This window comes from Capricornis sumatraensis, chromosome 21 (assembly GCF_032405125.1).
Source record: "Capricornis sumatraensis isolate serow.1 chromosome 21, serow.2, whole genome shotgun sequence".
NCBI lineage: Eukaryota > Metazoa > Chordata > Mammalia > Artiodactyla > Bovidae > Capricornis > Capricornis sumatraensis.
The window spans coordinates 46,307,449-46,331,554 of record NC_091089.1 but is presented as its reverse complement, the minus strand read 5'-3'; positions in this window follow the sequence as shown (position 1 = coordinate 46,331,554).

Below are 24,106 nucleotides of genomic sequence, written 5' to 3'. Positions count from 1 at the left end.
TGGTCTGCCGGTAAGTCAGAGGGAAAATGTGGAAAAGGCAGGCTTCTGAAGAGCAGCAAACTCAGCTGAGCCCACCGCCCAGGTCTCCCGCTCGTGGCGCACACAGTTGTCATGGTGTGACGTGGGAAGAGGGGAGGAGACACCGAGGACACCACCACCACGTTCGCCTCCAGAACAACCAATTCTTCATCACCATGTTCCTTCTTCTCCTCAAGACTAAGCTGCCAACCATGGCCTGTCATTCCAGCTATGTGGTCTGGAATGTGCCCTCCCACAACCCGGAGCTGTGATGCCTGTGGCCCCAGATAAGGGACGGGACAGGCAGAAGATGGCAATGCCTGTGACAAGGGCTCTCGGCTTCTACCGTCCTGCAGGGCAGGCCAGCCAGAGCCATCAGCACCAGGAACCTGCCTGACACGTAGAAGCTGGCCTGGTGTGTGAGCTGCCGAAACCTCCCTGGAGGCCTGCCCTGTGAGGCCAAGGACCCTCCCGCAGGAAGGCACTTAAGACACAGCAAGACACAATTGGCTGCAAGATTCTATTAAGCATGGAGGCATATTTCAGGCTGGTCTCAAACCCCAGCCCAGACCCTGCCAGGCCCTCTGCAGATCCTGACTTCTGTTCATCAACCTAGACTCAGTCGACCCTGCCCACAACCCTGCCAGTGGCTATGGCAACCAGTCCTGCTCACCAGCGGTCTCAGAACCAGCCCCAAACCTGCCCTTATCAGCAATCCCTTCCAGTCAGGATACACATAAGCCCTGCTGATGTGGGGGTGGGAGAGGGGGAATCCCCACCCCCGGCTCGGCACCTCAGGCCATGTCCTCTGCCCCTGTTCACACTGGCTCATCTGCACTGCCTCCAAGGCTCAGGCATGACACGCTGAAACCCTAAACCAACTACATTTCCAAGAAGGGTGAAGCCTGCTACCACACGCCATGGTTGGTTTTAAAGGTGACTGCTGTCAATAGAGCTTGTCAGAGGAGGCCCTGAACCCCAGGACACAGTCCTGAGAAGCCCAGGGAGGCTGGCGGTGTCCTGGAGTGTGACCACCTGCCAAGAGGGCCACCCCATCCTCCTCAAATGGAAAGGAGCTGCAAGTTCAAGTCCCAGATTTCATGTGGTTCCTCCAAAGGAGACATAATGAAGAGGGAAAAACTTGGGTCAGGCTGGGAGACGGGTAAGGTGTTCCAGCTACGCACATCCAAAGTGTCCCTGAGAAAGCAGAGGAAGCATCACAGGGGAGAAACAGTGGAGACCACAGGAGCAGAACAGCCCCACAGAGCAGTCCTGGAAGGCTCTTAGACATGGATAGTGGCCTCAGGGCTACCCCTCTAGGAGGTACAATCTAGACAGTCCTAAAAACGGGAAAACTGCCTTTCCCCCCCCACCCCATCTCAGGATACCAGAATTACTCATTTTTCAATCAACAAGTGTTTTAAGTAGCTTCTGTGTGCATTACACTGCGTTTATTATGAAATAAATGTGTATTACATGTGATATTGAATATACATATGCGTGCATGCTAAGTCGCTTCAGTTGTGTCCAACTCTTCATGACCCTGTGAACTGCAGCCAGCCAGGCTCCTCTGTCCATGGGATTCTCCAGGCAAGAACACTGGAGTGGGTTGCCGAGCCTTCCTCCAGGGAATCTTCCCAACCCAGGAATCGAACCTGCATCTCTTATGTCTCCTACAATGGCAGGCGGGTTCTTTACCGCTAGTGTCACCTGGGAAGCCCACTCCACAACGCATACTTATTGCTTTAAGACACTGAGTTTGGGGGTGGTTTGTTATGCATCAGTAGATAATTGATACACAGCCTGTGCTAAGTCGCTCAGTCCTGTCTGACTCTTCATGCCCCTGTGGACTATAGCCCACCTAGCTCCTCTGTCCACGGGGATTCTCCAGGCAAGAATACCAGAGTGGGTAGCCTATCCTTCTCCAGGGGATTTTCCCAACCCAAGGATCGAACCCAGGTCTCCTGCATTGAAGGCAGATTCTTTATCAATTGACCTACCAGGGAAGCCTAACTTTTGTTGAATTCTAATTCCCTAAAATTGCCACAAGATTATAGTATATGGTACCTTTCTGTTACTCATTGTATCCACATAATTATAATCTTAATATATCACATTCCTCTAAACCTCTAGGCCTCTGAGACATGATTTTTAGGGCAGGTCACATTAGCACAGTATTTATCTATTATTAGAATGGAGGTCTCCAAAAAACATAATCACCTATGGATACAACTTACTCTGACCATGCTTCCTGAAAATCTGTCAACATTTTAGTTGCCTTCTAAGTAACATGTTACAGTTCTAGAGCTCACATTCCAGAGCGTTCTCCTTCTCCAGACCAACCATCAGAAAGTAGCCATGGTAAAGCAGAGACTAACAAGCCACAGCACCCAGTGCTGGACAGTGGAGGCCAGTATACAGCAGTGGAACCTCTCATCTCATGGTCCTGTACTGCATCCCTTTAGAAGTGGGAGACAGACCAGGTGGGAGATGATGACGGTCATCTAGAACCTGGGCAGCACTTAAGTTCTGGCTCTGCCCTCACCAGCTCTGAGACTGAGGGCTTCTCACTCTTAAGTTCTTTGAGGCTTATAAATGAAATGGTTGAACTTTTCTAGAGACTTCATGATTTAATGTGCTATAGTTTCTAAATCTATATCTTTTATTCTAAATTATCTTTTTAAAATACTTTCATTTTCCACCAAACTTCCTTATTTTACCAAAGTTCTCTTTGTTGCCTCCTATATTTTTCTTGCACATATAAAAGGGTGAGCATCTGCGCTCCCTTTGGCAGCACATATACTTAAAAGGACAAACACCCATGGGTTGCTTACAATAGACACTGTTGCAAACATCACATGACCTATTTTCTTCACTCCTCACAACATCCCTAGGAGATCTATTATTTTAATAATAAGACTATTATTATCATTTCCATGTTATAGGTGAGAAAACTGAGGCTTAGAGAAGGAAGTAATCTGTCCGAGTTCTCATGAATATTTAGTTGCACAAATATATTTTTAAACCAATTAGCATCACTCTAAGCCCCAAAATTCACCATCGTGCGTGCCCCTACACTCCATACTGCCTCCTTCAAGCCATCCCATAAACACACAAGGAGTACCTTGGGGCATTATTTGTCCGTCTAATACACAAGAAGAAACAAGAAAAATGGAAAATTTCAGTAGAAAGTCCCTTACATGGCTGGAGGGAGACAGAGTAAGAAAAGATGATCAGTGACAATAGGGTAATCAATCCTCAAGCTCTAAAAACAATATTCAGGTAGCAATCAGTATTTTCTGTTCATGGCGTTTGTTTTATCAAATATTTATATACATTTAAACATCCTTCTTACTGCACATGGAAAAAACTGATATATTTATAACTCATCGGACAGTGAACCCTTGAGGGCAGAGAATAATTGTGCCCTGGCACCGAGCACAATCCCTGGTACACAGATCCCAGTGAGGGCTGGTTTGGTGAATGATTCTTTAACCACATCTGCACCTGAAAACAGGGAGACTGTGTATAACTACGCCTCCTGCAGCACCCTTCTTATCCCCAGTCTCCGGGGTCTCTAGACCCGAAGCTAGCCTGGCAACTTTTCCATCTATGAAAGAATTTACCAAATGCTCATCATTGTCCCTGTTGCCAGCCTGCTGCCAAGACCAGAGTTCCCCCACACTTTTGGTGAATGGTCCCTGCATTTGGTTGCAATTGACAATTAAGGTTTATGCTAGTTCCCATATTCACTCCTCATTCCTTCTTTTACTAAATAATAATTGAAAATTTCATAATTATAAGCCTTTAAGGTACATGATGAGAGGTTGTTGCTAAACCACAAAAGATGCCGGGATTCTTGGCCTCTGGAGGAGAGGAATTCAATCCGGGGCCAGTGACGAGGCTTGATAGCTCAGAGTTTTTGTGTAATCAAGTTTTATTAAAGTATAAAAGAGACAGAAAAAGCTTCTGACATACACATCAGAAAGGGGCAGAAAGAGTACCCCCCTGCTAGTCTTTAGCTACTGCTGCTGCTAAGTCGCTTCAGTCATGTCCGACTCTGTGTGACCCCATAGACGGCAGCCCACCAGGCTCCCCCGTCCCTGGGATTCTCCAGGCAAGAACACTGGAATGGGTTGCCATTTCCTTCTCCAATGCATGAAAGTGAAAAGTGAAAGGGAAGATGCTCAGTTGTATCTGACTCTTCGCGACCCCATGGACTGCAACCCACCAGGCTCCTCCATCCATGGGATTTTCCAGGCAAGAGTACTGGAGTGGGGTGCCATTGCCTTCTCCATATGTAGCTACTAGCAGTCTGCTAATTAAAGAAAGAAAATGTTTCAAAACTCAGAGACTGGCGCCAGGCCCCTCACCCACAACGTGCACTTTGAGGTAACACTGGCACCAGGTGAGTTGTGGAAGGCCATAAAGTGATAGACACGAATCTTAAAGAAAGGCAGGTTTCCAAGCAAATACAGACTCATTAACATAGCTTAAGAGAACATTTGCATGAGTAAAACATACTGGTTTGTCAAGTGGATTCTGAGTCTTAGGGGGAACCTACTTGAAGACAAAGTCTAGGGTAAGTACATAGTTCATTAGCATAGTTTAAGACAAACATTTCTATAAGAAAAATGCATTGGTTAGCTCAAGGTTTGAAAAAAGTTAACTTCAGATGAAACCAGGAATCATCATGGCAACACAGAATTTTAAAAGAAACCTCTTTTTAAATTTGTATCAGTTCAGTTGCACAGTGATGTCCGACTCTTTGCAACCCCATGGACTGCAGCACACCAGGCTTCCCTGTCTATCTGATCATGAGAAAGTGTTTTATTTCCAATACAGTAAACCCTGGCTCCTCTAAACTCTGCTTGAAAATTAAACAGTTGCCTCTGCACATCCAGCTGTTCCCGTACTTTATTACAAACACCTGAAAGGAGCCATCAGCATTTTCAAACTCCTCCTTGGTCACATCCATGAGTTCATTCACCATCTACTCTAACTTCCTTGTTGCTGAGGCCCACAGTTTCAGGCGGTGCTAGTGGTAAAAAATCCGCCGGCACAGCAGGAGACTCGGGCTGTGAGTCTTCTCCTGGGTCGAGAAGATCTCCTAGAGAAGGGCGTGGCAACCCACTCCAGTATTCTTGCCTGGAGAATCCCATGGGCAGAGGAGCCTGGAAGGTTACAGTCCATAGGGTCACAAAGAATGGGGCACGACTGAAGTGACTTAGCACACAGGCACAGTTTCAGCCAATGATCCACCATCATATAGCATGGGTCTTTCCCCATTTTTCTTATAAAAATTTCCTCCCTGTCCTTAATAGTCTCTGAAAACTTTCTCTGTCCACCACTCAGACCCAAAGCTACCTTTTCTGTTACGTGAGCACTCATTTTCAGCTACCAAATTCTTAAATCAGAGATGGAAAGCCATTATGAGTATTACAGAATATTATGAAATAAGAGATGCAATGTAAAAAGAGAGTACAGAATTAAAGGAAAAAACTGCAGAAATAGGCATCTGAAGGGGAGTCAAAGATCGGAGTGAAGTCACAAGCAGCCTTCCAGAAGGCTGCCAGGGCAGGTCACCAAAGGGAGCAGCCAGGGAGTCTAGGCAGGGAGGCAAGCTTGGCTTCTACAGCTAGTCTGACTGTGTGCCTGGGTCACTGGAGGAGAGCCAGACCAGCAACCAGGAAGAGGACCTGACCCCACGTGGAAGAGACGAGCCAAGATGACCTTCTGCCAAGAGGACAGCCCTGCCTGCTCCTGCCCACTCAGTTCCATGCAGCTTTCTCTGCTAGAAAAAACTCTGAACTGGAAACACACAGTAAAGGAGAACACAGTTCAATTCAGCCAGGTGCCATAGTACAAAAGTGCTACACCTCACTTTTAAAACCAAGAAGATCTGGGCCTACATCAAGGCTTCAACGGAGAAGGCAATGGCACCCCATTCCAGTACTCTTGCCTGGAAAATCCCATGGATGGAGGAGCCTGGTGGGTTGCAGTCCATGGGGTCACAAAGAGTCAGATACAACTGAGCATCTTCCCTTTCACTTTTCACTTTCATGCATTGGAGAAGGAAATGGCAACCCATTCCAGTGTTCTTGCCTGGAGAATCCCAGGGACGGGGGAGCCTGGTGGGCTGCCATCTATGGGGTCACACAGAGTCGGACACGACTGAAGTGACTTAGCAGTAGCAAGGCTTCAAAATGTTTTCTGAACGATTGCATATCAAAAGTGTTCACAGTAGTAACCCATTTGTTTCTGCTTTTCACTTTCAAAGTGTGGTGATCTTTGAGAAAAGAGCCATCTAGACTAGCAGCAAAATGTCAGATGTGCTGAAATGTGTGTAGAAAGCTGCACTTCTTGAAATTTTGTCACTGCCATAAACTAAGGAAGACTTAACATTTTCATATGATGATCTGGTAGGCCAACTTTTGTTTTTGTGGTCCAGTTTTTGTATTATACAGCACTGTTACCAAGGAAAACTACAGTGAAGTAGGGTGACAAGACAGGAATGGTGCTAGCTATGTTTTTGTTTTAAAACGCAAGTAGAATCTCACCACTCTTTCATCAAGTGTTTTAGTGACCACTTTTGCCATCCAAGCTCTGTCCAGCCTCAACCCTTGGCCCAAGGTGTGCAGCTCAGAACCACTGGGCTCTCCATGTGATCCAGGCCTATGTTCTGTCCCTGCTCCTTCTGTTGCAGGAAGGGGGACCCCTTCCAGGGCCCAAAACTGGGCTCTTATCTAACAATCGGAAATGAATTGTCCGAAGAGACACATGTGCTGACAAAGCAAGAGATTTTATTGGGAAAGGGCACCCGAGTGGACAGCAGTAGGGTAAGGGAACCCAGGAGAACAGTTCTGCCGTGTGGCTCACATTCTCGGGTTTTATGGTGATGGGATTAGTTTCCAGGTGGTCTTTGGCCAATCATTCTAATTCAGACTCTTTCCTGGTGGCTCACGTATCGCTCAGCCAAGATGGATGCCAGAGAGAAGGATTCTGGGAGGTGGTCGGACAGGTGGTGTCTCCTTTTGACCTTTCCCGAACTCTTCTGGTTGGTGGAGGCTTATTAGTTCCCTGTTCCTTACCAGGACCTCCTGTCGTTAAACAGCTCATAAAAATGGCTACCATGGTGCCTGGCCAGGGTGGGCGGCTTCAATCAGCGTGCTTCCCCTAACACTTCCTCTCCCTGGTGGCCCTTTCCAGCCTCTGCAACACCCCCCATTTATTCAGGGCACCCCTCTTTCTGCCTGGTGTCTCTTTCACCACACCCCATGTGTGTACTATGCACACGCAGGTGTGTGTCTTGAGTGCAAACATAAGCAAACCGTATGTACTGCTGCTGGCTGCTCCTTGCTGGTGGCCCTTCGTTCAGATCCTTCTCTCCATACCCGTTCAGCCCCCTTGCCAGTCACCTCCTGTGAAAACCATACTGTGTCCCCTGATGTTCACTTCTCTCAGGACACAAGTAATGACAGCAAACTGCAAACACTCCCATGGAGTGTGCCACCACACTCATCACGCCTTGGAAGAAATATGCCACTGATCTAAGACACCACCTCACTACCTCAGAGATCCTAGGTTGTCTAGTAAGTGCACACACATGTAAGGAACATGTATACGTGCATGCTAAGTCACTTCAGTTGTGTCCAATTCTTCGTAATCCTATGGACTATAGCCCGCCAGGCTCCTTTGTCATTTAAAAATGATTATATTACTTATGGGATTCTCTAGGCAAGAATACTAGAGTGGGTTGCCATGCCCTCTGCCACAGGATCTTCCCAACCCAGGGACTGAACCCGTGTCTCTTGCATATCCTGCATTAGCAGGTGGATTCTTTATCGCTAGTGCCACCTGGGAAGCCCCGTCACATATATTCAGGAATGTCTAAATACTATGCAATTTGATATCTACCTTGATAGCCATTTTAAAAAATACACGAACAGCATGTTCCTAAAAGTAAGAAATTTTACAATTTCTTTCTTTTTTCTCCCTTGCACTTACTGAGAGTAATTTTTCTTCTCTGGGAAGCACTTCAGCGGTTCTCTTGGTTACTTCATGAGAAGCCCAGGCCTGGGAGGGGCACATGGAGGAGACAGGTGGGATTAAGCAGCTCTGCAGCTGAGGTTCTTAAAGCTTCAGGACCAGCTAAAGGGACTGGGAGACTCAGGTGGCCAGATCCCCGCATCCTGGACACATTTCCAGGTCATGCTTGACAGAACCAAGCAAAGAGGGGTTTTCTTAGGCAGATTTTTATTAGTTGTTCAAGGAGATTGTCTATTTTTCTCTGACTCACCAAGAATAAAAGAAATGTAGGAGGCCACGGGTCTAGCTGCAGAGAGTGTAACATATAGGAGGATACCCTGAGGGCCACTCCCACCCCAAGTGGTGTCAGGTAGGAGGTAGAGTCAGCAGAGTCTTCCGGGTAAAGACGACCAGCCCTGGAGCAGAAACTCCATGAAGGGGGCCACAGTGCGTGTTCATGGCGAACTGCCAGCACGGGCAACATTGCCAGGTACGTATAGGAGGCTCTCAACAAATGAGTGAGTAAACAGTGCAGTTTGGCTGATGAACTGAGCTTTCCTGCTTCCATTCTGCTCTTCCCAAGCTTTGTTTCCTGCCACAGGAGCCTTGTGCTGGTGGGGTGAGGCCTCTCTGTGCGCCCTCTGCTCCTGGCAGAGCGGGAGAGTTTGGCTCAAGCATGACAGACAGGCTGAGGCAAAGGTGAGAGCCAGGGGCAGCAGCTCGGAGCCCTCGGAGGCTGGCAGCAGCCCTGGGAACATGGGTTACGAAACCCCAGCGGGAACTAGGTCTGGAAGGAGCCAGACTTCCAAACAGTATTGCAGAATGGTAGCTGTGTCATTTACTTCTAGTAGTTGATATTATTTAATATTTTACATTTGGGCCTCTGATCAAACACGTGTTAGGTATGAAAGACAGCCGGCCTAACCGAAGGACTCTGGAAGAGCATTTCACCTCCCCCTGGCCTTGGTTTCCTTATCTGCAAATCAACATTTCTAAACTAAAGGGCCTCTGGGTCCCCTTCCAGCTCTGAGGTCTGGGATCTGCAAGAGGTTTTTTATTAAAAGCCATAGTGACTGGTCCTGAGCATATGGACTTGCTCTGCTGCTGCTGCTAAATCACTTCAGTCATGCCCGACTCTGTGCAACCCCATAGAGGGCAGCCCACCAGGCTCCCCCATCCCCAGGATTCTCCAGGCAAGAACACTGGAGTGGGTTGCCATTTTCTTCTCCAATGCATGAAAGTGAAAAGTGAAAGTGAAGTCGCTCAGTTGTATTTGACTCTTCGCGACCCCATGGACAGCAGCCCACCAGCCTCCTCCGTCCACGGGGTTAAGCAAAGCCAAATACCTACATTTTTCTTTTCGGGGTAAAAGCCAAAACTGAAAGCAACTAATAGATGCCCACGCCAGAGCCAGGCTTTCCCCAGCAGTTCCCTGTGTCCTTAAGTTTGGGGAACCGTATTGTTCCTCAGTGTAAAGAATAGTACAGGTAGGCTGTGCTTTCTGGCAGGAATTGTTTCTCCCAGGCAAATACAGGTAGCGCTAAGAGAAGCATTTCAGACACGTGCAAAGGGAGCACCCTGGGAGGCTGTGTGACTCAAGCACGAACACTCCCCAAACGTCCTTTAGGAGCAGAAAGCGCCCTGGCCCCAGCTGTAGACCTCTCAGGCGACCTCTGTGATGTTAAGCTACAGGGCTGCAGTGCATTCTTGCTACAGAACCGCCTCCAGCTGTGTGATGAAAGTGAGAGAGGTAGACACGCTGAGTGCAAGTGGCACCGAAAAAGACAAGTGAGCCCCTGGACCGGGCTGAGATGCAGGGGCAGTGCTGGGAGGCCAGCCCATCTGGCCGAGGGCACACATCTGACCCCTCTGCAAACCCACCCTGCTCGGTCCCCATGGAGCAGATCAGGGAGGAAGGTGGAGGACTAGTGCACTCCCAGCTCCTCTCGTGGGGTCCCCCTGTAGGGGTGGGGTCACCCTGCCCTCTGCTCAGCCCTCAGACCTGGGGCTGCAGCAGGCGTGCCTGTCACCACATTCTGTGCTTCCCCATGGTTTACTACACACGCTGTAAGCGGTCCTTTCACTCAGCTCTTCTCACTCAGTCCATTTGACAGAGATTCCGTTTCAAGACCCCGAGTGTTTCCCTGTCTAACGGAAGCTCCGGAATCTGGGACGGATGTGGGAATGCCAGAAGAGTTCAGGAGAGGAGCATGAGGGGCGGGAGAGTGGAGGGCTCCTTGCAGAAGAGAAGGTTGGGGAGACAGCCAGCAGGCCCCCAGCTTTCCCAACTAGCTCATCAGATCTTTCTGTGAAGCTGCAGGTCTGAGGGGAGAGGACAGGTGTCTCTTCTTTCTTAGGTGATTTTGGACATGCTGCCCTGCTTTTACATTCTGTTCAACTGTGTGGCTTTGGCGGGAAAGAGGCCCTCAGAAGAGGCTCCTGTGGGCCCCAGGGTCTGTCGTGGGGCCCACGACTGTCCACAAACATGCCTAGACTGGACTGGAGTGACCCTGGCGCTGGCAGCACTCAGGAGAACATGCTTCGCCTCAGGGACAGAAGAGGAAAGGCAGTTTATAAAAGTGTTTCCCCAGCTGGGAAATCAAACTTGGTCCTCTGTCCTCAGTCTTCCCCAGACCACCCATGTGGGAACACTGTTCAGCTCGAAGCCAGAGCTGACATCTTCAGAAACGGCCACTAATTTGGACTCAGCCCCAAAGCCCCAGGTCCACCCCGACTTGGCTCCACTCACACTGCCTTTAAACACTCAGGTCCACAGCGCCTGGGAGCAACAGTAGTCCTCCCTTGGAGGCACTGGCAAACAGAAAGCCAACAACATTGTATCTAAAACTAAACAGTTTTGGTGAGAATAATGGGGCTCCGGACTGTGGCTTCTGTGAAGCTTAATGACAGAATTGGCAGCACATGAGGTTTTGTTCTTGTGGCGGCCCATGCTCCGCGGGCCTTGGGCACACAGCCCGGCTCACTGTTCGATCTTGTGAAACTCGGATGATGGGTTACTTCCCCTCTTCTTAATGAGATTAACGAGGTAAGTGCAAGATGTCTTGAGTAGTTCAATGAAAATTTTAAAACAAATTCTTCCAAAACCATTTCCACAAAATCCAACTTTACTGAATTCCTTGGTAGAAAACTAACCCAAAACGATGTTAAAAATGAGCAAGGTCACAGTTCTGCCGTCTGCCATAAACCTTGTCGTGAACATTGGAAGCACCCTTATCCAGCTGAGCCCATGGAAACTGTGTCTTAATCTAATCGTTTCTTTCCATTTCTCCCAACTTCACATTACCAGAAGTATGCAGTGCCTTTCGAATGACATTTATCCAAGGTTATGATAACAAACAACTGTCCCTCCAGTGATACATTTGTTCCGCACCTCCCAGCCCAAGGCCCTGCTCTTGCTTTTCTTTCAAATCTCATTTAGTCTCAGTCATCTCAGCCAGAAAGTTCCTGCTTCAGAGCAGACGGTAAGTACATTTTTTACTAATTTCTCAGGTTTTTGAGTGCTTTGGACTCATAAATAAAGCAGTTAGGGAAAAACCTTGAGAAAAGATTATATTCAGAATTCCTAGCAGCTCATCTTTCAAATTATGGTCTTTCATCCTCACGTGGAGTACATTATTTTTTAATTAAACTGTAACAACAAAATCTTCTATGTGTGTATCAAACTAAACCCAATTTCCCTCCTGATGAATTTATTCTAAAGTCATAGTTTTAAATCATCATCTAGCTCTGGTCAAGGACAATAGGCAGGTTTTCCTAATGGGGTTATGAGTGGGAAAAGTCATGCTTCTTTTACCCCTGGAGAGTCACCCTTTTACCTGATTAACTTTCTGTTTTCACTCTGGCACTGGTGCCTAAGCATCTCTGCCATCCACATTCACATGTGGAATTTTTGTGATCTGGGGCAATTAACACTCTGACTTTCTTATCTGTTAGTTCAATGGTCCTCTGCCTTCCTTGGCAAAAATATAGGGTGTAGGAGAAACGAGGGAGAAGGCAATGGCTCCCCACCCAGTTCTCTTGCCTGGAAAATCCCACGGACAGAGGAGCCTGGTAGGCTGCAGTCCATGGTGTCGCTAAGAGTCGGGCACGACTGAGCGACTTCACTTTCCCTTTTCACTTTCATGCATTGGAGAAGGAAATGGCAACCCACTCCGGTATTCTTGCCTGGAGAATCCCAGGGATGGGGAGACTAGTGGGCTGCTGTCTGTGGGGTAGCACAGAGTCGGACACGACTGAAGCGACTCAGCAGCAGCAGCAGCAGGATAAACGAGAGTTAAAAGCACATTCCTGATCCCATTCTCCTCCAAAGCCCTAATCACTTGGAGAGCCATGCCTCCACTGCAGACTTGAGACTCTTTGCACAGCTGGTTCTGTCACGGGGGAAAAGCATTCTCCAGAAAGGGCGGCCCAGTCTTTTTATAAAAACAGCGAGTTGTCCTATTTTTATTTCCATAAACTGCCTTGAGATAATCCACTATTCATCCTCCTCCTAAACACACACACTTATGCACACATGTACATGCACACACACACATGTATACACACGCATATTCCTGTACACACATACGCACACACGCAAAGCCAAGGGGGGGGAAACCGAAAGAGTGATGTGAGGTAACGCTGAGAGCTGGGCCGTGAGCAGGATCAGGACGGTCAGGAGCCGCACCAGTTCACGCACTGACAGGAAAGGGCCGCTCACACCGAGGAGCCAGCCTGCGGCCACTAGCCCACTGTGGCTGGGACAGCAGGTCACACTCGGTCCTCAAGAAGAGCCCCCTTGGGGCTGTTCTCTGTGGGAACATAGAGAAGGGGGCCCCCAGCAGAGGGGGCAGGACACTCTTGGAGCACCCTGATTTTTTCAGTGTCCTGGGTTTTGGGGATTGGTGTGAGGGTTAGGGGTGTCCCCTTTCAGCACCATCACCCTCTCACAACTCTGGGCAACCCCAGGGAGCTCAGTGTAAAGAAAAAGGCCAATCTACCTTCATCTTGCTAGTTTTCCAGGCATGTTTCCCACCTAAACACTTAAAGGCGACATTGTACAAACATGGGCAGGTCTGTGCTGGGGGTGGCGTCTGAGGCCAGGAAGTGAGGACAGGTGGTGGGAGCACAGGTAAGGCAGCTCAGGGACAGGGTTTCCAGGAGGCTCTGGCGGGTGGAGCCAGGTGGCCCTGGGGCCCTGGGAGCTGAGAGATAAAGTGTGTAAAGGGCGTGTCACCTCAAGAAGTGTGGCTGATGTTAAAATGATACTAAAATTCAGAAGACAGTTTACACTCCACATGCACTTGCCAATGTGCCAGCAATGCTGGAGCCTTGGAGCAAGATCTAGTGGCTCGAAGACCTTGAGCAAGATCATCTCTGAACTTCAGTTTTCTTATCTATGAAACGGGTCCTGGAGCAGGGAACAGGAGTAGAACTTGCCCTCATACTTAACTGAAGCACTGAAGGAGAACCTCTCTCATCCTGCATTCTCTCTGACCTTTACCATAGAGACAATTATAAGAGAAGCTGGGCGAAATCAAACTGCTTTTAAAGTACAAATTTTAAGGAAGTGCTGATGTACTGGGGAGTTTGCTCTTTTATATGTTAGAATATTAATTCAAAATGCTAATCACATGTTTTGAGCTCCACACAATAGACAACAAATCCCTTGCAGCTTTAGGTAAAGCTGTAAGGCGACAGAAATCAAGGCAAAAGAACAGACAAAGATCAGCTGAAGCAAATAGAGAGCCCATAAACAGACCCACACAAATGTAACCAACTGATTCCAACAAAAGTGTGGGGGCAATTCAAGGGAAAAGGATAGCTCTTCCAACAGGCGGTGCTGGGAGAAATACTTGCAAAATACATATTGGAAATGACTATTTTTCCCAAAATCTTCAAAGAAATAGTAATCTCAGCAGTGAGAAATCAAAGAATTTTAAAATGAACAAAAGGTAAGAACAGATGTCTCACCAAAGGAGATCTACATATGGTAAATAAACATAGAAAAGAATACTCATCACCATTTATCATTAGAGAAATGAAAACTAAGATGACAATGAGGTCACACACTTGTTATTAAAATGGCTGAAATCCAAAATGCTGACACCACCAAAGGTGGTGAAGCTGTGGAGCATCTCATTCCTCACTGGTGGGAATGCAAAATGGTCCAACCACTTTGGAAGACACTGTGGTGGTTTGATACAAAACTAAACAGACTCTTTCCATATGATCCAACAATTGGGCTCCTTGGTATTTACCCAAATGAGTTGAAAACTCACGTTCATCCCAAATACCTGCACATGGATATTTATAGCAGCTTCATTTATAATTGCCAAAATCTGGAAACAACCAAGAAGTCCTTGAACTATCTTTCAGCTATCAAGCCTAAAAAAGACAGGGGTGAAACTTAAATGCACATTACTAAGTGACATAGCCAGTCTGAAAAGGCCAGCTGCTGTATGATTCTGATTATATGATGTTCTAGGAAAAGGAAAACCAGACAGGAAATAGATAAGATGTTACCAGTAGTTTAGAGAGGGACTGAGGGCTGTGAATAGATGTAGTACAAGAGGATTTTTGTACCACAGAATAGTGAAACTATTCTGTAAGACACTATGATACTGAATATATGACACCATGCATTTGTCAAAACCTATAGAAATTTATGGCATAAATTGTGAATCTTATGTTTTCAAAAAATTTTTTAAATCATTTTGGAGGTTAGACCGTCTCAGGATGCAGTGTAAGCAAAGAATCTGATTGTACCATCATAAATACATGAAAAAATCTCAATGCATGGGGTGGGGGGAAGGTGCTGATGTAAGTGACCTGGAAAATGAGCAAAAACGGTAAGATACAGACTATCTGCTCTCTAGACGACACAGTTCACCACAGGGATGTGGGCTATTGATCCTGAAAACCACTGCAAGGGTTTCTGCGGTGCACCTTCAAGTGTGTACCTGGACCCAACAATTAAAAGATGCCCTGTACATGGCAGGAGCTGGTTCTTCCCTGTTGGAACAGGAGGTTACATATAAGTAAGGAGAGGAGGCCAGAAGAAGCCACATGACCACAGACTGGAGCTGGAAACTTCAGGGTGAGCTCATGCTTATCTTCATATAGATATAGATGGAGAGAGAGGTATTTGCAGAGCTGTGTGCACATATAGGTAGTGTACACACACATGTCTCCTTGCTCTGTTAGTGCAAAGGTCTTAGGAGCAGCAGCATGCAAGAAACAACACACACTTTACCCCTCAGATCTTGGTTTTTAACACCATTCTCCAATAAAAGGAGTCAGTGATCCTCTCAGAACAATGGCTGATTTCATGACGATGGCACAAAATAACAAAAGTGAGCTAGGAACACTGTGCAGTGCAAAAGATAAATAATTGTTCAAAAGATCACAGTGGTGAGGGCATGTTCAAAGGACATGTGCCAACTGCAAGAAATTGGGATGATATAAGCAACAATATAAGTAAAATAATACTAGATTATAACCTAAAATATAAAATAAATATCCATGTATCCATGGATGACCAGCCCATCTTGGGTGGCCCTGCGTGGCATGGCTCATAGCTTCACTGAGTTATACAAGGCTGTGATCCAAGTGACCATTTTGGTTAGTTTTTCTGTGATTGTGATTTTTCGCTCTGGAGGCTGTAGGATGGTAGTTCTTGCTTCTTCGGTCTGCCCTCTGAAGGATGAGGATAAGAGACTTGTGCAAGCTCCCTAATGGGAGGGACTGGCTGTGGAGAAAACTGGGTCTTGCTCTGGTGGGTAAATTTTTAATCCAATTGTCTGCTGATGGGTGGGGCTGGGCTGCTGCCCTGTTAGTTGTTTGGCCTGTGGCAACCCAGTGCTGGAGTCTAAGAGCTCTACGGTAGGGCTACTGGTGACCTCCAGGAGGACTTCTGCCAACACACACCTCCCAGGTCTGCTGTTGCCAGTGCCCCTGTCCTCACAGCAGGCCACCGTGGGTACACATTCCACAGAAGATCCTCATACACTCACAGGCAGCCTGGCTCAGGGTCCGCTGAGCTCACAGCTCCTTCCCCTGGGTTGTGGTGCACACAAAGTTTTGTGTCTGTCCTCCAAGAGTCTCTGTTTCCCCCAATCCTGTGGACATTCCATAATCAAATCCCACTGGCCTTCAGAGTCAGATTCCCTGGGGATTCCCAGTCCCTTTGCTGGATCCCCAGGTTGGGAAGTCTGATGTGGGGCCTCACATGGGAAAATGAGTGTGCTGTGTATGGGAACTCTCTATACTATCTTTGTAACTTTTCCATGAATATAAAATTGTTCTAAAATAAAAGGCTTATTTTTTTTTTAAGAATGTCCAAGCTCCATCACCCAAATAAAATCTGAAATGTTTTTCCAGGGATTTTTCGATGCTTTTGCATCTGTGTGTGTGTGTGTGTGTATATATATATATATATATATATATACACTCTGCACCACTGAACCATGATTTTAACCATAGAAGAGGGGTCTACCTCATGGGCCTGCAGAATTTATTTAACCCATTATTTATATGGTTATAATTGGTTTATAATTACTTCTAAGGTCACCAGGTATTTACATGGTTTTTCAGTTTTCCACTGAAAAATTTGTATATACTGTGAGCATCATTGTATGTACATCTTTGTTCCTATCATTGACAATACGTTCAGAGCCACTGAGTCAGATTGGTCAGGTTGGCAGATCCTAAAGGCAGAGTAGCACAGTGGAACTCTATCAGTCACCTTCTATTGGGTTAGGGTGACTAGGATCCTTAGATTTTTTAGTGATAACACACTTTCTAATTAAGGGTCAGTACCTAGATTTTGAATAATTTATATTTATTGAAACAAATAAATCAGCTGTGATTATGATCTTTCACAACACCTTCATTTCTTTTTTTTATTAATTTATTTATTTTAATTGGAGGCTAATTACTTTAAAATACTGTAGTGGTTTTTGCCATACATTGACATGAATCAGCCATGGGTTTACATATGTCCCCCATCCTGAACCCCCCTCCCACCTCCCTCCCCAAACACCTTCATTTCTAACTAATTTTTTATCTTTTCACTTGTCTCAAGTGTCATTAGTCAGTTAGGCTCCAATGTTAATAGAAAACTGTTTGCTTTAACCATGTATTTCTTTTCCCCCTCCAACTTTCACCCCAACCCAATATCAGCATCTTCTACTGTATGAAAAGGAGTACCAAGTACTCAAGTGGAAACGGACTGACCTGCTTCCAGGAAAAGCCTTTCTCAACTCACCTTTTGATTTGCACCAAATGGAAACCACAGGATCTGAAATTACAATGATAACAATGGGCTTACACTTTTTTTTTGTCTTTTTCTTTCTATTTTTGTGTGTTTGTTTTGGGGGGAGGGGCTTACACTTTCTGATCAGGGTGTATTTCCTAAGTTTTACTCATGAGAATGATCAATGCTTTTTATCCTGAATATCTCATAGAAGTCATGTCTTAAAATGAACTTCATATAACCAGTATGGGTTGCGCAACAAGTAATGGTAGAAACAGTCACATGTCTCAATATTCGAATTATATGTTCAAGCATAAACCTGCTATGTAGGGGGAAAAGGCCAGTGTCTTCCTCTGGGCTGTCTCCTACCCTGCATGTTCTGTAATCCCAGGGCTTACGGACTCCAGAACTGAGCCAGGAGTCTGGCATACATCCATCTAGTGCTATCTGGACTCCTCACTGCCACCTGGTGCCGACATTGGGAACTGCTCCACTGTTCACAGGGAAGCTGGCCCAGATGGGCATAGCTCCTGACACAACCAGGGCAGAGTCTGCCTCAAGGGACTGCCAGACCATGACCTGTGGTCCTCAGAACTTTTAACCCCATCACAGCCACCCCAGGGTACTAGCCACCTTGGCGTTCTGGGACAAAACTGGATTTGATGTTCACTTCTCTCTTCCAAGAGGACTGTCCACAATCTCTTTCCCTTACCGAGGGCAGATATTCTCAAAGGTTAGGCAATTCTTCCTTCCCGACATTCAAATAAGAGGTCTGATTTCAACTCCTTTCTACTGACAAAGGCTACTCACTTTCCCCTTCTAAGAAAAAGCCTCTTCCTTTCTGTCCTGCACTAAAGGTCTCATTATTCCCTGCTTTTACTGCCCAGGAGAACTCTGGCCCTTCACATGCTCCTGCAGATAAAGTCATGTTCCTGGACTCCAGGGAAGTGGATCCCTTGCCCTTTCTAAGGGGAGAGCAAGGCTGCTCATTTTACAGGCACCACTTCAAATAAAAAGACACCAAGAAATTAATCTTTAGCAGAAGTGCTGATTTTCCCACAAATTCTAACTGAAATTTTATCTGCCAATGAAAAAATAAAACCACTAACTCTTGTTCCTTGCACATTTTATATATCTCTCCCAAACATATCTTTCTAGAAATACAAACTGTTGATTATTCGATTGATGACATTCACATTCTAACACATCAAAAATAGTCCCTGGACATCTCAGTGAGTCACTAGAGCGGATCAGAGAGGAGGAGGGAGAATCTGCCAGCCCCTCAAGGGGTTACCTGCTGCTCAAGAGACATAACACAAACACCAGAAGCGGACCTTTCACACGGGCAGAGGGTACCACACGCCAAATGCATGAACAAAACACGCTTCAGGACATGAAAGCACAGCAGTCATATGGGTCAAGGGCATGGAGACACTCAAGACGTTTGGTCTTGACTTGGGGCTAAAACAAAAGCAGGATTTAGACAGAGTAGAGATTAGGGAATTCTAGCAGGAAAACAGTAGTAAAAATGTAGAAGGCAAAATGTGCTAAACTTCCTGGAGACAATAAGAAACCTGGGCTGGCTGGAATGCAGACTCTACATAGAACACTGGGAAATATGGCAAGAAAACATTACCCTGGAACAGAGTATAGATAGCCTGAAATGTCAAGTGACTTAATAATGGGATTTTATCCTGTAGACAATGAGAACTCCTTGATGGAGCCCACACTGTGTGATGGCTCTGGGTTGGGTTATTTGCACATAATGTCATGTATGACCCAAACCTAATGCAAGAACTCTGAACTAAGTCATCTTGTTCCCCTGTGCATGTGTAGGAACTGAACAGGATAAGGTTTAAGGACATCTATATCTTTGATGCTTTTTCTTGACTTTGATGATTATTTCTCTTAGACTAAAACAAAATTAACTTTCACAAAATGTTTATATTTTTAGGATAAACCAGATATAGGACTCTATAGTAGAACCAAGGAGGTCACTTGTCTCTAATTAAAATCAATCCTTAGTCTGATCTTAATATGTCATTTCTCCCCCCTGCCACCCACCCACACACACACACCACTATTTCTCAGATTTCCCTTCCAAGAATATTATAAATTTTCAAAGAACATTAGAAATTGTTTTAAAAAGAAAGATAGATGAGCAAAAACACAAAGATATATCATCACTGAAACCCTGAACTCCTCCAGAGGTCAAGCACCTGGTCACGATCAGATTTAACACTTTCTAGGCAATCCTTCTAAGTGAGCATCCTCAACTGTACTCTTATGAACATATCCAGCTCTCTCACCAGAAAAGTGTACCACTTCTGTGGAATATAGTTAAACAAGGCAGCAGACTTAAATATCCTACAGGCTCAGCCTTTCCACTTCAGTGACTGTGTCTTTTAATCTTTATTTGCATTGTATTATATAATTTGAGAAAAAAATCAATACTCATTTAGTTGTGCATATAAAACTCAAAATCTCCTACTTTGTTAGTAATTTAATTGAGTTCTCCCTGGCCAGTGAGACAGCATGTTTATATCAAACTCCAAAGTAAATAAAAATGGTAAGGACAGCCAAGTGACAGTTGAGACTAGGTGATATTATTGCTACCTCAAAGGGGAAAGAGGAAGCAAAAGCTATGATAAATAATACAAAGACCTTTTTTACCAATTGATGGGGAAAACAAAACAAAACAAAACCTCAGTGAAAACATTCTCGGCAGCACACCTAACAAGCTTAGGTGTCTCCAAGGCCCTTCTGCCTCAGCAACTCAGTTCTGCTGCTCCCTGTAAATATTGATCAGGCTCCAGAGTTCAGTTCAGTTCAGTTCATGTCCAACTCTTTACAACCCCATGGACTGAAGCACACCAGGCTTCGCTTTCCATCATCAACTCCCAGAGCTTGCTCAATCTCATGTCCATTGTGTCAGTGATGCCATCCAACCATCTCATCCTCTGTCATCCCCTTTTCCTCCTGCCTTCCATCTTTCCCAGCATCAGGGTCTTTTCTAATGAGTCAGCTCTTCACAACAGGTGGCCAAAGTATTAGAGCTTCAGCTTCAGCATCAGTCCTTCCATTGATTATTCAGGACTGATTTCCTTTTAGGATTGACTGGTTGGATCTCCTTGCAGTCCAAGCGATTCTCAAGAGTCTTCTTCAACACCACAGTTCAAAAGTATCAATTCTTTGGCACTCAGCTTTCTTTATGGTCCAATTCTCACATCCATACATGACTACTGGAAAAACCATAGCTTTGACTAGACAGACATTTGTTGGCAAAATAATGTCGTTCAGACGGTAAAGCGTCTGTCTACAATGTGAGAGACCTGGGTTCGATCCCTTGGTTGGGAAGATTCCCTGGAGAAGGAAATGGCAACCCACTCCAGTACTTCTTGCCTTGAAAATCCCATGGATGGAAGAGCTTGGTGCAGGCTACTATCCATGGGGTTGCAAAGAGTCGGGCACGACTGAGCGACTTCACTTTCACTTCACTAGGTTGGTCATAGCTTTTCTTCCAAGGAGCAGGCCACTTGTCTTTAAATTTCATAGCTGCAGTCACCATCTGCAGTGATTCTGGAGCCAAGAAAATAAAGTCTCACAGTTTCCATTGTTTCCTCATATATTTGCCATGAAGTGGTGAGACCAGATGCCATGATCTTCATTTTTTGAGTGTTGAATTTTAAGCCAGCTTTTTCACTCTCCTCTTTCACTTTCATCAACAGGGTCTTTGGTTAATCTCCGCTTTCTGCCGTAAGAGTAGTGTCATCTGCATATCTCAGGCTATTGATATATCTCCCTGCAATCTTGATCCCAGCTTGTGCTACATCCAGCCCAGCATTTCGCATGATGTACTCTGCATATAAGTTAATAAGCAAGGTGACAATATACAGCCTTGATGTACTCCTTTCCCAATGTGGAACCAGTCTGTTGCTCTAGAGCTAGCAATTTCAGATCGAAAGTTCTCTGTGCTTCAGGTGATTCTACAAGAAGCAATGGCACAGTGGGAGAGAAACCTTCTCTGATTTTAGTATCAATCTCAGCACTCTTCAGACTCCTCACCACCCCACACACCACAGCCCAACATGCATCCTTCAAGCCATCTGTCAATCATACAAATACATTAATTCCAGAAGGTTGCAAATAAGAAAGCAGGCAAAGCCTTCACAAACCAGTCCATAGCAATTAACAGTCCTTGTGTCTTAAAAGCACCAGCTCAGGGCCCGTGGTAAACATGGGTATACAGGGGGAGACACCGGGGAGAGGAATCCCAGCCACACAGACTGCACAGTTCCATCACTTACAAAGTCCCTCACAACAAGCAGATCTTTTCAGTTTGTTCACTTGTTCAATTTTATAAGAAGTCCTTCAAAGTTCTCTGCCCTATTCAAGTCAAACTTCTGGGACTGAAGGTATGAACTGGCAGGCATTCAGCTCCTCAAGGGGACTGGGAAACTGCCATGGCAAGATAGCTGATTGGTTACACATACTCCTCCTGACTGCCACATGGACTTCTGCCAGGAGCTGCCAGTGCTCAGCGGAGCTGGGTGCAGGCCAAAGGGAAGGTTGCTGAGCCTTCCCCTGGGGAGACGGAAGCTCCCAGACCAACCCGCATCCTCCACCCTGCCCTATTCCCACACCACACCCTCATTTTGGCTACTTGTAACTTATGTAAATCCTAGCTCACATGTTGGTTTTTAAGATTTGACTGTTGTTTCCAATTTTTCATCTCTTCTTTTTTTACTGGGTCATCTTTAGCTTGTCTTACTACTCAGTTTTTCTACTCTTTTTCTTCTTATTGAATTTAAGACCAAGAAATAGAAATACAAATAAGGACAGTTTGTACCCAAGAAGAATTGACTGTTTTGAACTGTGGTGTTGGAGAAGACTCTTGAGAGTCCCTTGGACTGCAAGGAGATCCAACCAGTCCATCCTAAAGGAGATCAGTCCTGGGTGTTCATTAGAAGGACTGATGTTGAAGCTGAAACTCCAATACTTTGGCCACCTGATGCAAAGAACTGACTCACTGGAAAAGACCCTGATGCTGGGAAAGATCGAAGGCAGGAGGCGAAGGGGATGACAGAGGATGGGATGGTTGGGTGGCATCACCGACTCAATGGACATGGGTTTGAGCAAGCTCTGGGAGCTGGTGATGGACAGGGAGGCCTGGCATGTTGCAGTCCATAGGGTCACAATGAGTCAGACAGGACTGAGCGACTGAACTGAACTGTACCCAAGGAGGAAATGGTGGGTGTCTCTCTCAGCCACATTATCAGGGGAAGGGGGGTCTGGTGTGTTTGTGGGCACCGGGACAGAAGTAGGAAGCTAAAACCAGAAGGCCCAAGTGTCCTGACAGCACAGGAATGGTAGGGAGCCTGGCCAAGCTGGGATCAGAGTCACACAGAGGGAGGAACAGCACATGTGTAAGTATGTAGGCCAAAACCTACCAGCTGTTCCATTGGCGATAAGCCTCCTTCATTAAGGAGGCTACATGGGGCAGCGCACTGCTGGTGTGGATGTAAACTGGCACAACCCTCCAGGAAGGCAGTTTGACATTATCTTTGCATATACTGATGCATATACACTTTCACATGCATATACACTTTCACTCAACATTTTCTTTTCTGTGAACTTATCCACCTCACTAGGCACATGAAATCTTACATGATTATTCATTACAGCACTCTTTATACAGCAAAATGTTTGAAACAACCCACGTGACTATCAATACACAGATGAAATAACTCAGGACATATCCACCCAATGGAATACCTTGTAGTAGCTTTTTTAAAAATGGAAAAATGAGGAGCAGAAAGAATGAGAAAGTGATCCATCTACTTTGCGCAAAGTGTCCAAGATGAAATAAGGTACAAAACACTAGGTATAATACACCGACCACTGAACACACAGGGCAGGGGGTATCCTGCTGGCCAGAAATGGGCTGACTGGTGCCCAGTGTTACTGAGATCAAGCTCACTCCGCTTGCCACACCATAGACCAATGCATTTGAGAGACCAGGGGTTGAGGCAAGGGAGAGATTTAATCGGGGAGCTGGCAGACTGAGAAGATGGCAGGCTAGTACCTCAAAATAAGCATCTTACTGGGGTCTGGATGTCAGGTTCTTTTATACATCAGAAGCAGTGAGGAACTAAAGTCAAAAGGCAGAATAGAGAAGGAGATGCAATGGGGAAGTAAAGTGAAAGGGTCTTCAGTCTGGCAAAACATCTCCAAGGGAATAGCCAGTCTTTGGAAGGGATGTGTTAATCTCTTCTTTTCACAGATGGGCAGGGACAAACTATCTCTCCACAAACTGAACAAAGGCACTTTAGTTTACAGTCCAGCAGAGGGTCCTCCAGGCAAGCCACTGAGTATGATTATAATAAAAGCAATGAAAAGCAAGTCAAAGAAAGAGTTTCCAACATGGAGCTAGAATTGGCTTTCTCCCTGCAACCCAGTGCTCCGAGTCTGGGTCCCCAGCATCTTTCCTCCCAGCTGCCCCCAGTCCACGACTGGGCTCAGTCTACTTCTGCAGGAGCTAGGACCCCTGTAATTGGCCGCTGACTCAAGGACTCTCCACTGACCAGCTCAAAACTTTCCAGAGCTGTGCTGTGGTGAGAGACTTTGCCTACCCAGTGCCCCTTGCTTCCTCTTCTTTGCCCCAGGAGTCGGACCTGCCTCACAGCCTGAAGACTCCCTTGCTGCTCTTGCTGCCTCTCCCTTTCACTCTAACAACTGGGAGAGGACATACACACTCCTAGTGTTTTATGGGCATAAAGAAACTCCAGAAGACTGGCCACTTCT